The sequence below is a fragment of the Neoarius graeffei genome, chromosome 21 (assembly GCF_027579695.1).
Source record: "Neoarius graeffei isolate fNeoGra1 chromosome 21, fNeoGra1.pri, whole genome shotgun sequence".
Taxonomy (NCBI): Eukaryota; Metazoa; Chordata; class Actinopteri; order Siluriformes; family Ariidae; genus Neoarius; species Neoarius graeffei.
Window position 1 is genome coordinate 25272381 of NC_083589.1, and position 13511 is coordinate 25285891.

At 39.2% G+C, this 13511-nt stretch overlaps 1 protein-coding gene across 2 annotated transcripts in view; it reads right to left on the reverse strand.

Moving 5' to 3' along the window:
• syn3 (synapsin III) overlaps nucleotides 1-13511 on the reverse strand; it is a 275871-nt gene that overhangs the window by 23998 nt on the left and 238362 nt on the right. The gene's annotated exons all lie outside the window — the stretch shown is intronic.

A 13511-nucleotide genomic window follows, 5' to 3' on the forward strand; every position in this document is an offset into this window, starting at 1 on the left:
TTTTAATAATCTCAGAGTTGGTGTCTTGTATTCTTCTACACTGCAAAAATATGGAATCAATTTTGTGCCAAAATGTTCATACAATACTTTTGAAATATCAAACAAAAACGACAAATCAAAATACAAAAAAAGAAAAAAAAGTCAATTTTTTTAGACTGGCAAACAAATTATTCATGTAATCGTGCAAAATATCAGTCTATTACTCTTCAGAAACCTTTTATTTTTGTTCCGCGTCTTTCTCGGTTTTGTTTGACGTAATTTATTTTGGTTGCGATTCCAGCTTTCTCGTTTGCGCTCCCTGACTTTTTGCTTGCAGTTTTGGCACAGACTTCATGTGTGGGTGGGCTGTCCAGGAATGCATTCCCATTGGCTAACTTGTGTTTGACTGACAGCTACGCTCAGCGATTCCCCCGGAGACTGTTGCGGCCATTCCCTACTCGGATTCTGGCGGACTGTTTGACGAGTGACCGATCCATTGACGGTAAACAAGGATCGAGTGGACTTCATTGGCGACTATGATATTGAATTTACACTTTGTTGAATTAATTCAATATCATAGTCGCCACTGAAGTCCACTCGATCCTTGTTTACCGTCAATGGATCGGTCACTCGTCAAACAGTCCGCCAAAATCCGAGTAGGAAATGGCCGCAACAGCCTCCGGGGGAATCGCTGAGCGTAGCTGTCAGTCAAACACAAGTTACCCAATGGGAATGCATTCCTGGACAGCCCACCCACACGTGAAGTTTGTGCCAAAACCGCAAGCAAAAAGTCAGGGAGCGCAAACGAGAAAGCTGGAATCGCAACCAAAATAAATTACGTCAAACAAAACTGAGAAAGACGCGGAACAAAAATAAAAGGTTTCTGAAGAGTAATAGACTGATATTTTGCACGATTACATGAATAATTTGTTTGCCAGTCTAAAAAAATTGACTTTTTTTTCTTTTTTTTGTATTTTGATTTGTCGTTTTTGTTTGATATTTCAAAAGTATTGTATGAACATTTTGGCACAAAATTGATTCCATACAAAAATGATATCTTAACAAGTTAAAATATTTTGAATATACTTGAAACAATCTAGCATTTCCTATTAGAGGAATAGAAGACACCAACCCTGAGATTATTAAAACTAGATCTAGACTGTAACCAACTTATTCCAAGATGTCTTGTCAAGTAAAATTATCTGTCCATGCAGCAAGATAATTTCACTAGTATTAAGGAATTTTCTCCTCAAATTCAGTTTTCAGTTTTTTGCAGCGTATGGAAGTAAGAATTCTTGGTCTGGGTACCACTTTCTGTTTCTTTGGAATAATGACAGGTTTGCACTTTGTGTGTGTGTGTGTGTGTGTGTGTGTATGAGAAAGAGACAGAGAGAGGAGAGAGAGAGAGAGAGAGAGAGAGAGAGAGAGAAAATCCCCTTTTACGCCTTTATTCCGCTTTGCATTCTGTATAAAACATCCATTACAGGCATTTAGCAGACACTCTTATCCAGAGTGACGTACAACATACTGCGAGCAGCCTGGGGTTAGCTGCCTTGCTCAAGGGCACTTCGGCTATTCCTGCTAATTAAGGGAAGCGAACTGGCAACCTTTTGGTCCCAAAGCTGCTTTTCTAACCATTAGGATTCCCCCATGGCATCCAAATGTGGAATGAGGGATCTACGTATGTTGTTCAGCCTGCGAGCCGGAACTATTGTTACTAACAGAGCCCCAGAATCGACGTCTGTGTAAAAGGGACAGCCGGTACAGCGGGACAGGGGTGTGATGTTTTTGACCCTGATGTTCTTCTTTCAGAGACCAGTGTGAATTCAAGCATCTCTGTCTTCGGTGTCCAAGGTCCGCGTGCCTTTCTGTCTCAAATCATTTCCTACTTCCTCTTCACTTTCTCTTTAATATATTTCTGATCACAAACAAGTTGCTTGCATGAGTCTCTCCACTCCTCTCTTCCTCGTTACTTCTCTCTCTCTCTGTGTGTTTGCGAGCGTAGTTTTCTGTGACAGACTTCCACCCCCCCAAAAAAAGGGGAAAGGACACAAACATGCTATAATCTATATATTTAAGGTATTACTTTCCTTAAACATGAATTATTTAACAGGAGTGATTACATGCTGCATACGATGCTCAGTAACTTTGCTTGTGTGTGAGGAGTGGTATAAATGTGCACAGCGAACAAAAGAACCTCAGCACCTCACCACTCAGTTCACCGCAATTGTTTTGAAAGCAGTGCCGGTGTTCTTGAGGTACTCATATTTCCGATGTGAAGATACCACATCCTAGATGCCGATGTTCTGTTGTGACATGTCACACCTCTGGTTGCGGAACACTGACTCACAGTCAGTGCGTTTACATGCACATAGAGAGAATCGAATTTCTGCCGTTGCTCGACTGAAATCAAAGTTCAAAATGCCATGTATACACCTTAATTCGGCTGAAATTGAACCGAACTTGATTTCTCGGAATCGAGCTACACGACCTAGTTTATGCGATTTCTGCCGAGCTACTTAGTGCATGTAAACCCTATTGAGCTACGTATTCGAGCTACTTACTTCAGCACTGCCCCTTCCGGAAGTGACGAGTGACGAGACCACAAGCGGGAAACACAACAGCATCGGTCGGCATGACAACGAATCATGACAATGGCATGAATCTTTTCTTTTTGTGGCATTGTTTGCACTGTTAAAATTTAGCTCACTTACTGTATCACCAAATACATCTGTACAGCTGTTGCATAGCTGTGAATTGTGTACATAAACAAGTCATTGTATTTGTGTGTGTGTGTGTGTGTGTGTGTATATATATATATGTCCAACATCTGAAGAATGTCAATAAAAACAAAACAATTTAACTTTTTGTGTGTTTATTAAGACATAAGTTAAATTGTAAGCAAAAAATATATATTTTTTTGTAAGCAAAAAATGGACTTTAGAAAAATATTATTGTGCAAAATAAGTTGTCTTACAAAACAGTGGTCTGCGCCGGACAGTTTGTAGCCATAGTCTGTTAGAGCAAGCCTAACAGCTTGAACACGGAACTGCCAGTGTTGCCAGATTGGGGGGTTTTAAGTGCATTTTAGCGGATTTGAACATGTTTTGGACTGGAATACGTCAGCAGTATCTGCCAACACTATAGCTCTTCTTCATGACGACAACCGGAAGTGTACCAACACGATGGGGCGTGTAGCGCCACGTGTGGCTCAGGTGCACAATGCACCTTGCACAATAGCCCGATTTCACTCGTGCATGTAGGATTGGATTTCTCTGGCACCCCTGCTGGGACCCTTTGCTCGATTACCGACAGTAGCTCGATTTGGACGTGCATGTAAACGTACTGAATGTAAAAATACACATTAGCACGGCTTCATGCTGGATTTACTTTGGTTCAGTGTAAATCACTAAAGCCAGAATACCGAGGTGCATTCTTTGCGCCAATATTATGTTTAAAAAGAGAATTAGAGAGAGAGAGAGAGAGAGAGAGAGGTGAAGAATGACTACTGAGTGCAGCTTTAATGTGGGTAAGAACAGGAACTATCTTGTCTCTTGGATGTTCCACAACATGAAATTGAACTGTAAACCTTAAATGTGTGTGACATTTCATTCATTCAGAACTTAAACAATGTAATAATTGCCAAACCTCTTTGGAATAAGTGCAATAACACACTCCTGTCTGTGCTGTTATACAAAAATAATGCATTTTGGAGGGGCTGGAGGGGGGCATTAATTCTGAACCTACTCATCACTTTGGTACATAAACAGTTTCAAGTCCTAATTCTGCATGGTTTAACTACACTATAACACAGTATACCTGCATAAAATAAACAAACAAACAAACAAATAAAATTTCACCACTAACCTAGATATCATCCCTTATCAAAAAGAAGTATACTTCAAGTTCATTTTATTAAGTATACTTAAGTTTAAGTATATTTTCTTAAGTATACTTTTGTGTACCAAGTATACTGATATCAATGTACTTAGAGTATACTTGTAACTAAACTAATCTAATACTCCTTGGGACTAAATTGACCCACTTTTAGTTTATAAAAAGTATACTTTAAGTCTAAGAGAAGTAAACAATGAGTATTTTTTTTATTTTGTACTACAAGTATACCACAAGTAAACTTATATACTAATAGTTTACTAGTTCTATACTCGTAGTCCACTCTTTAGTTTACAAAAGCATACTTCATAGTATACTGGAAATATACTATGAGTTTACTTGTTTTATACTTGTAGTCCACTTTTTAGTTTACTAAAGTACACTTTGTAGTATACTGGAAGTATACTATTGGTTTACTCGTTACACACTTCTAGTCCACTTTTTAGTTTATAAAAGTATTCTTTATAGCATATTGGAAATATACAACCCCGATTCCAAAAAAGTTGGGACAAAGTACAAATTGTAAATAAAAACGGAATGCAATGATGTGGAAGTTTCAAAATTCCATATTTTATTCAGAATAGAACATAGATGACATATCAAATGTTTAAACTGAGAAAATGTATCATTTAAAGAGAAAAATTAGGTGATTTTAAATTTCATGACAACACCACATCTCAAAAAAGTTGGGACAAGGCCATGTTTACCACTGTGAGACATCCCCTTTTCTCTTTACAACAGTCTGTAAACGTCTGGGGACTGAGGAGACAAGTTGCTCAAGTTTAGGGATAGGAATGTTAACCCATTCTTGTCTAATGTAGGATTCTAGTTGCTCGACTGTCTTAGGTCTTTTTTGTCGTATCTTCCGTTTTATGATGCGCCAAATGTTTTCTATGGGTGAAAGATCTGGACTGCAGGCTGGCCAGTTCAGTACCCGGACCCTTCTTCTACGCAGCCATGATGCTGTAATTGATGCAGTATGTGGTTTGGCGTTGTCATGTTGGAAAATGCAAGGTCTTCCCTGAAAGAGACGTCGTCTGGATGGGAGCATATGTTGCTCTAGAACCTGGATATACCTTTCAGCATTGATGGTGTCTTTCCAGATGTGTAAGCTGCCCATGCCACACGCACTAATGCAACCCCATACCATCAGAGATGCAGGCTTCTGAACTGAGCGCTGATAACAAGTTGGTACTTTGTCCCAACTTTTTTGGAATCGGGGTTGTACTATTAGTTACTGGTTATATACATCTAGTCCACTTTTTAGTTTATAAAAGTATACTTTATAGCATATTGGAAATATACTATTAGTTACTGGTTATATACATCTAGTCCACTTTTTAGTTTTGAAGTATACTGCAATTACCCTTCTGGGTATACTATTAGTTTTCTAGCCCTAACCCTTACCTCATGCACACTACCAGTAGACAACTTAAGTGTTTTGTAACTTAAGTTACAATGAAGTTATAAAAGTAAGAATTCACAAAATAACAGATACTCAGGATTAAGAACATATTCATTTTCTTTAAAAATCGAAATTTAAAGCAACATTGCATTAAATGCGAAAGTATAAAAACATGGCAATAACAACTGAAACTGACATCCAAGCTCTAAAGAAAATTCAAAAATTCAGATGTACTTTGGTGATGGCGTATAATGACAGCCAGTATGATTCAAGCCCGTCACAATGTTCTCACCTTTGTTTTCAAATTTGTTGGCAAATAAATGTTTTTATTTTTTTCGTGGTCCGGTTTCCATCAAATCCTGCGCTCTGATTGGCTGGCGAGCATGTCCCCCAGTTACGGACCCTGGTTATGGACCTCTGGCGACTCGCTCGTTCACAACAACAACAAACAACATAGTAGCATTTTTTGTCAACATTTATCTTTTAATTTATAAGATTATCAAAACTCTTATACATTTTTGCCAGCATTTCTCAGGAGAATAGCATTAATTTTACAGCATGGATAGCGATACTTATGGTCATGAGCTTTGGGTAATGACAGAAAGAACAAGATCGCGGATACAAGCGGCTGAAATGAGTTTCCTTCGCAGGGTGGCTGGGCGCTCCCTTAGAGATAGGGTGAGAAGCACAGTCACTCGGGAGGAGCTCGGAGTAGAGCCGCTGCTCCTCCACATCGAGAGGAACCAGCTGAGGTGGCTCGGGCATCTTTTTCAGATGCCTCCTGGACGCCTCCCTGGGGAGGTGTTCCAGGCATGTCCCCCCGGGAGGAGGCCCCGGGGAAGACCCAGGACACGCTGGAGGGACTATGTCTCTCGGCTGGCCTGGGAACGCCTCGGTGTTCTTCCCGAGGAGCTGGCCGAGGTGTCTGGGGAAAGGGAAGTTTGGGCTTCCATGCTTAGACTGCTGCCTCCGCGACCCGGTCCTGGATAAGCGGAAGAAGACGAGACGAGACGAGACGGGATAGCGATAACGACAGTGTTCACAGCGAAAGCGAGTTTTACTACCCTGAGGAAGAAGAAATAAAAGAAAACGTTTCAGGAGAAAGCTAAAAACCTGTAACTGTTGCTAATGCCGAGTAAAAACATGGCTGAATCCTGAATGACTCAATTTTGTATAAATAGGGGACTACATAGGCGGCAAAATGTAGTTTTTTCCTGGCATGGAAGTGCACTTGTATACTGAGGAGGAAGCCATTTGCATTACAGCCGTGAATGAGGATTCAAAATGGTTGCTCGGCTCGGTTTTCCCTTTTGGGCGCTCTCGTTTTCTGTTAGAATTTGGGAAAGAAAAAAATAAATATATTATTTACCAGCATATGGTCAGCCCATATGGTGAAATACCGTGACCTCGGCCTTGAATACTGACCTCGGCCCAGAGGGCCTCGCTCAGTATTTTCAAGACCTCGGTCACGGTATTTCACGATATGGACCTCCCAGCTGGTAAATAACACACACACACACCACACACACACACACATATATATATATATATCTGTCTCTTTGTGGGTTAATAACACTATGTACATAAAAGATAAGTTTAAGTTTCAACACTGTTTACTCTTAAGCTATTCCACCCCAGAGCTGACCACAAACTTATGGCACATGTAGGTTTAAAAGATGGGATTTAAAACATGCTGCCGTATATCACAAAGAAGCCAATATGTGTGAGAAAGAAGTATTTTATAGGCCACTATCAAAAGGATCAGCACAACTACAGGGCAAATACACTTAAACATACGGCACAAATATTTTAATACTTTATTATACTTTTGTTAAGTATATCTTGAGCCGAAGTTTAAGTATAAGCTTACTTAGACTTTTCTATATGCTTTTCAGTATAAGCCAAATATACTTATGTATAACTTTATTAAGTATATCTCTGAGAAGTAAATACAAGGTAAACTGAAAACATACTCTCCTATTTTTAGTTTACAAGAAGTATACTAGAAGCACACTTGCATAAACTTATTTTTTGTAAGGGATCTTCTGACACCGTACAACCAACACACCAGTAGCAAGGTCAGGAAGTGATTTCTAAACTTGATCAGTGTTCACCTCAGCCTGCACGTTGTCTCAGCTTTCCACTTAAGTGTTTCGAGAAAGATTACACTGTAAAACTGATTTGCAACAGCTCCTCACAACAGTCTTGTTCATGCAGACTAATACGTTCATTAACCCTTTCACCACTACATAACTTCATATACAGACTGCTATATACACTATATAACTTTATATTCGATCCACATTCACTGGATATGAGCAACCGCATGCTCTGATTGGCTACTCTACTACTAGGATATCAGCTCATATACCGTGAGTAGAAAAAAAAAACAAAATGGCGGCGCGTGTTGCTGAAACAACCGAGGAGGAAATAAAAACTCTACTTGAAAACAAAACCCCAAAAATAAAAAATAAAAAAGTAATAAAATATGGAATAAAAGTATTTGATGTTAAGAATGTATCTTTTTAAAAATTTTTCAAGAATTATTATAATAGCATTTTTTCACAAATTGCTCCTGTCATTTTACCAGTTTGTTTACATTCTAAGCAGAAATTATTTTGTCGGATGTTTTGAATAAAAAAGTTTTTATTCATTGAATTTGCCAAAAATAAAAGTAAAAACGCTCCATTTCTCAAAATCCAGTGAATATGGATAGAATAAAACAATTATTCCACTCAATCTCGTTGGCACTACGCATCTCGTCAGCTATTAGCTCATGTACCACTCGATTTCGTGGAATAACTTAAATATAAGAAATACCATTAACACTCGGTAGCCTTGTGATAAATTCAATATATAAACCAGTACACAAATTTAGAAGAAACAAGATCAACTGTGAGCTACTGCTCACTTACGTATCCCCCGCTCTCGCTTATATCAGAATGCAAATAATTGAAGGAACAGGACACTTATTATGAATGTTTACTTCAACAAATAATGAACCCTGAAACAAGTAAGTAAAGAGCCGTGTCTCTCCCCAGGGATTTCGAATAGGATCCTCATAAACTGCTATTTTGAAAGAGCATTTTGCTTCTTGAAATAGCGTCAAAATCCACCCTATATGTTTCATAAATACATTCAGTCAGTAAACAGGAAGTCGATGTGCGACAGACCTGAAAACGGTATACACGGTATAGAACAGAGGTGGACAAAGTATCCAACTTCATTACTTAAGTCAAAGTACAGATCCCGCTGGTCAAATGTTTCTCCGATACAAGTGAAAGTTGTCCAGTCAAATTGTTACTGAAGTTAAAGTACTGAAGTTCTTGCTTTTAAAAATACTTAAGTATTAAAAGTATATTTTCTGTCAAGGCATCGTTGTATTATTGTCACAACACTTACAAAACCTGGGTGGCACGGTGGTGTAGTGGTTAGCGCTGTCGCCTCACAGCAAGAAGGTCCGGGTTCAAGCCCCGTGGCCGGCGAGGGCCTTTCTGTGCGGAGTTTGCATGTTCTCCCCGTGTCCGCGTGGGTTTCCTCCGGGTGCTCCGGTTTCCCCCACAGTCCAAAGACATGCAGGTTAGGTTAACTGGTGACTCTAAATTGACCGTAGGTGTGAATGTGAGTGTGAATGGTTGTCTGTGTCTATGTGTCAGCCCTGTGATGACCTGGTGACTTGCCCAGGGTGTACCCCGCCTTTCACCCGTAGTCAGCTGGGATAGGCTCCAGCTTGCCTGCGACCCTGCAGAACAGGATAAAGCGGCTACAGATAATGAGATGAGATGAAAACCTAATATCGTTACCAAAGACAGAAATGTGAATTCACAAAATGAATGCATGCTGTGCCATCATGGTGGTTTAACGTTAAGCGAGCTAGCCAGTGAAACTCCACCTGACATGCTAGCAAACTCTTTTCAAACTCAATCATACTGGGTAGCTAACGCTACTAGAAAAGAGAGATCTCTACATTCTATTTATTTGGCAAGATTATGCTGAAACATATTCCTGAAAGGACTTCAGATTAGTTAACGTTATTCATGTTAGTGTAACTCCATTTTTACATGCTAACTAACAGTGTCCTAATTAACTAGCTATGTGTTAACATTAGCCGTGGACAAGGCTACAGCAACTTGGTGGGCAAATCCATAGAAAGTCATGTGACTAACCAGACTGCATAGCTATTGCAACATTATCACTACCTCTAAAAGCACAGACAACTTTGTTGCAAGCTTTCTCTTGGAATAAAATGTTTATATGCTCCCGCAGGTTGGATGGCGAGTTTTTGTAGGCTGTGATGTGGTTCGTTTTCAGCAAACAAAGCAAACATTTAAAACAAAACAAATCTTCAATCCTTTCAGAAAACTGAAACATGGGTTCTCGGTAAAGCCATGGGGGCGTGCATTACCTAGAAGAACCGCCTCCTTCCATTTTGCCATCAACTAATCGTGTTAAATAACGCTGCTGAGAAATCACTGAACTTGATTTTATACAGTCTATGGACATGACGTGACCCTAGTGATTACTGATCGGCTGTCTCAGTGTCACCTGAGAAAAAAAACAATCACGTTTCAGAAAAAAACATCCGCTTTCAAAGCTGCTTCATAGTAATGAGTAACGAGGACCTTGACAGAAATGTAGTGAAGTGAAAAGTACGATATTTGTCTTTCAAATATGGTGAAGTTAAAGTCATAAGTTTCCAAAAAAAAAAGAATACTCAAGTAAAGTACAGATACTCAAAAAGTGTACTTAAGTACAGTACTCAAGTAAATGTACTTTGTTACTGTCCACCTCTGGTACAGAACCCCAAGCTGAAGCTCGGTACTAAATAGCAAGCAGCTGTGATTTGTAGTTCCTGAGTAAAGTGTTGTGAAAATTTTGTAAATCCATGCTATATGTTTTGTAAATACATTCAGTCGGTAAACAGGAAGTCGATGTGCGACAGACCTGAAAACGGTATACACAGTATAGAACCCCAAGCTGAAGCTTGGTACCAAATATCAAGCAGTTGTGATTTGTAGTTGCTGAGAAAAGTGTTACGAAAATTTTGTAAATCCATGGTATACATTTCGTAAATACATTCAGTCAGTAAACAGGAAGTCGATGTGCGACAGACCTGAAAACGGTATACATGGTATAGAACCCCAAACTGAACCAAATATCAAGCAGTTGTGATTTGTAGTTGCTGAGAAAAGTGTTATGAAAATTTTGTAAATCCACGCTTTTTGTTTCATAAACACATTCAGTCAGTAAACAAGAAGTTGATGTATGACAGATCTGAAAATGGTACACACGGTATAGAACCCCAAGCTGAAGTTTGGTACCAAGTGGCTATGATTTGTGGTTGCTGAGAAAAAGGGTGTTTCGGATGGACGGATGGACAGAAATACAGACGGACAGAGGTAAACCAGTATATTCCCCCTACTTCGGAATGGGGGTATACATATAGTGAACTAGAACTAGAGTATGTGCCATAGTGACATATTTGGTATCATTGAAAATGAGAAGAATTCTGCTTCGAGAATATGTAACACTGATGACAATAAACTGAACACAGGTAGATTCACATTTTATCCACAAATATTTACCAAAAGAAACATGCGTAACCCTATTCACATAAAATAACATTGTGCTTATCTAAATTACATCATAGGAAATCCTGGGGAATCCGACTTCTCAACCAATCGGCATATACAATACACAGGGTTTCCCTACTACAATGAGACCGGAATAACGGGCTGTAGTAATGAAAGGGTTAACATACGTTTACACAGTTCTTACAGACTACACATATATCAAGTCACCCAGATACATTACTCAGGAGGACCATCCAAATAAATATAGTAACCGAGAGGCCCTTGTCATGGGATTGTAATTTATAATCATCTTCAGCTTTACTGTTTGTAGTTCGATTCGGTTTTTCAGAATAAATGTGATCATACTGTGCTTCACATCTTTCACTGCTACCTCCTATAACAATATTAACTTTTATTATACATACAGGACACTTTTCGATGGAATAAAAACATGGTGTTCTATTCCCTTCTGGCGGGTTCCATTCATTTGGTTTGATAGCATGGAATATTGTTAGCATATCGCTTATCCTACGTGTATTATGGCACTCTACCCAATGGAGAATGAGCGTTGAATATAGTTGACAATATTGCATGGTTGTCAAGACAACATGACATCACATGTCAGAGTTGATGCGAATATTCAATGAGAGAGTTTTCTGCTGCGCATGCGCAGATGCATTTCCTTGTTCGCCGGCAGCGCCCGCAGTAAACTGTCACAGTGAATTGAAAATGTCATAAGACATGTATTACATGTAAACCTTCCACGCTAGTGAGCAACTGTGACAAATTATAAACAAATCAATAATTGTTCCATCGAATGTGTATGTATAATAATAATAATAATAATATTGGCTGGCTTTTTTTCATGGTCTATATAATATATTCCATTCAGCTACTCATCTTCGACTCATTCAGCATCATGCTAGCTAGACTGCCACGCTAATGGCACCGAGTTGCAGGTAAGCTAGTGTTGGCCTTCGCTAATGCTACTGCTACACTGGCTGGAAGTGGACTGCTGCACTAACAGCACAGATTCGTGGGTAAGCTAGCATTGGCCTTCAAGAATGCTGATATGACGAGAGTGTGTATGAATAATAATAATAATAATAATAATGATGGCTTTTTTTCACACATTCCGGGTCCCCTGTTCAATCCTCATCCTGGATTACTGCGTATGCTGAACTTCATGTTCTCCCGACATTCATCAGGGTTTCCTGAGGGTTCTCTGGTTTCCTCCTACCCCACCAAAACATGTCAATAGGTGAATTGGTAAGTCTAAAAATGACCCCAGGTGTGAATGAGTATGTGAATGTGTGTGTGGTGCCATCTGATGGACTGGTGGTCCATCAATAGTGAGTTCACACCTTGCACCAAGTGTTCCTGGGATACACTCTGGCTATAGCACCGTGACCCTGACCAGGATATACACTACCATTCAAAAGTTTGGGGTCACTTTGAAATGTCCTTATTTTTGAAAGAAAAGCACTGATCTTTTCAATGAAGATCACTTTAAACTAATCAGAAATCCACTCTATACATTGCTAATGTGGTAAATGACTATTCTAGCTGCAAAGGTCTGGTTTTTGGTGCAATATCTCCATAGGTGTATAGAGGCCCATTTCCAGCAACTCTCACTCCAGTGTTCTAATGGTACAATGTGTTTGCTCATTGCCTCAGAAGGCTAATGGATGATTAGAAAACCCTTGTACAATCATGTTAGCACAGATGAAAACAGTTTAGCTCTTTAGAGAAGCTATAAAACTGACCTTCCTTTGAGCAGATTGAGTTTCTGGAGCATCACATTTGTGGGGTCGATTAAATGCTCAAAATGGCCAGAAAAATGTCTCGACGATATTTTCTATTCATTTTACAACTTATGGTGGTAAATAAAAGTGTGACTTTTCATGGAAAACACAAAATTGTCTGGGTGACCCCAAACTTTTGAATGGTAGTGTAGCAGTTATTGAAGAGGAACAAGAGTCATCAGGAGATGATGTAGCCCCCCACTCCAAATTTTCCTAAGTTGAATTGGTTGGCATGGAAATAATATGGGGGAGAAAATTTTTTTTAAAAATCACAGAAATCCCAAAATGTCAAAAGACACAACTCCTCTAGTCACTTAACATAACTGAGGTTTTGTGAAATAATTCCTAATAGTTTTTTAGTTACGCTCCGGACACTAAAACGTTTACAGATGGACAGACAGACAGACAGACAGACAGAGCGATGGTTACATCCTCCTGAATTATATGTCGGGGGATAATGAATGGAGAAATGAACGAAGATGAAATTATTACTGGTAGGTCTGATTTTATGATCTCCGACACCAGACAAAGCCTTAGGATAGGCTCATTCAATCCATTATCTAGCTGTGAATCAGAGAAAGGTGAAATATTGTTTGTACACGAAAAAGTGAAGGGATCCATTCAGAAAATCTCATTTCCCTGATGATCGCAGCCCTTTCTGAAAGAATCAGCCATACTTTCTTTACCCCTTACTTCTTCATTAAAACACCTCCACCTAATTTTATCTGCTTTTAAAGGTTTAAATGGTGGATATACTTGTCTAAGTCTGATTAAACATACTAATGTTGAGTGAAACATTTCCAGATGATCCTTAAGCTCTTACAAAAAAGGCATTTCCGTTCTCAACATGTTCAT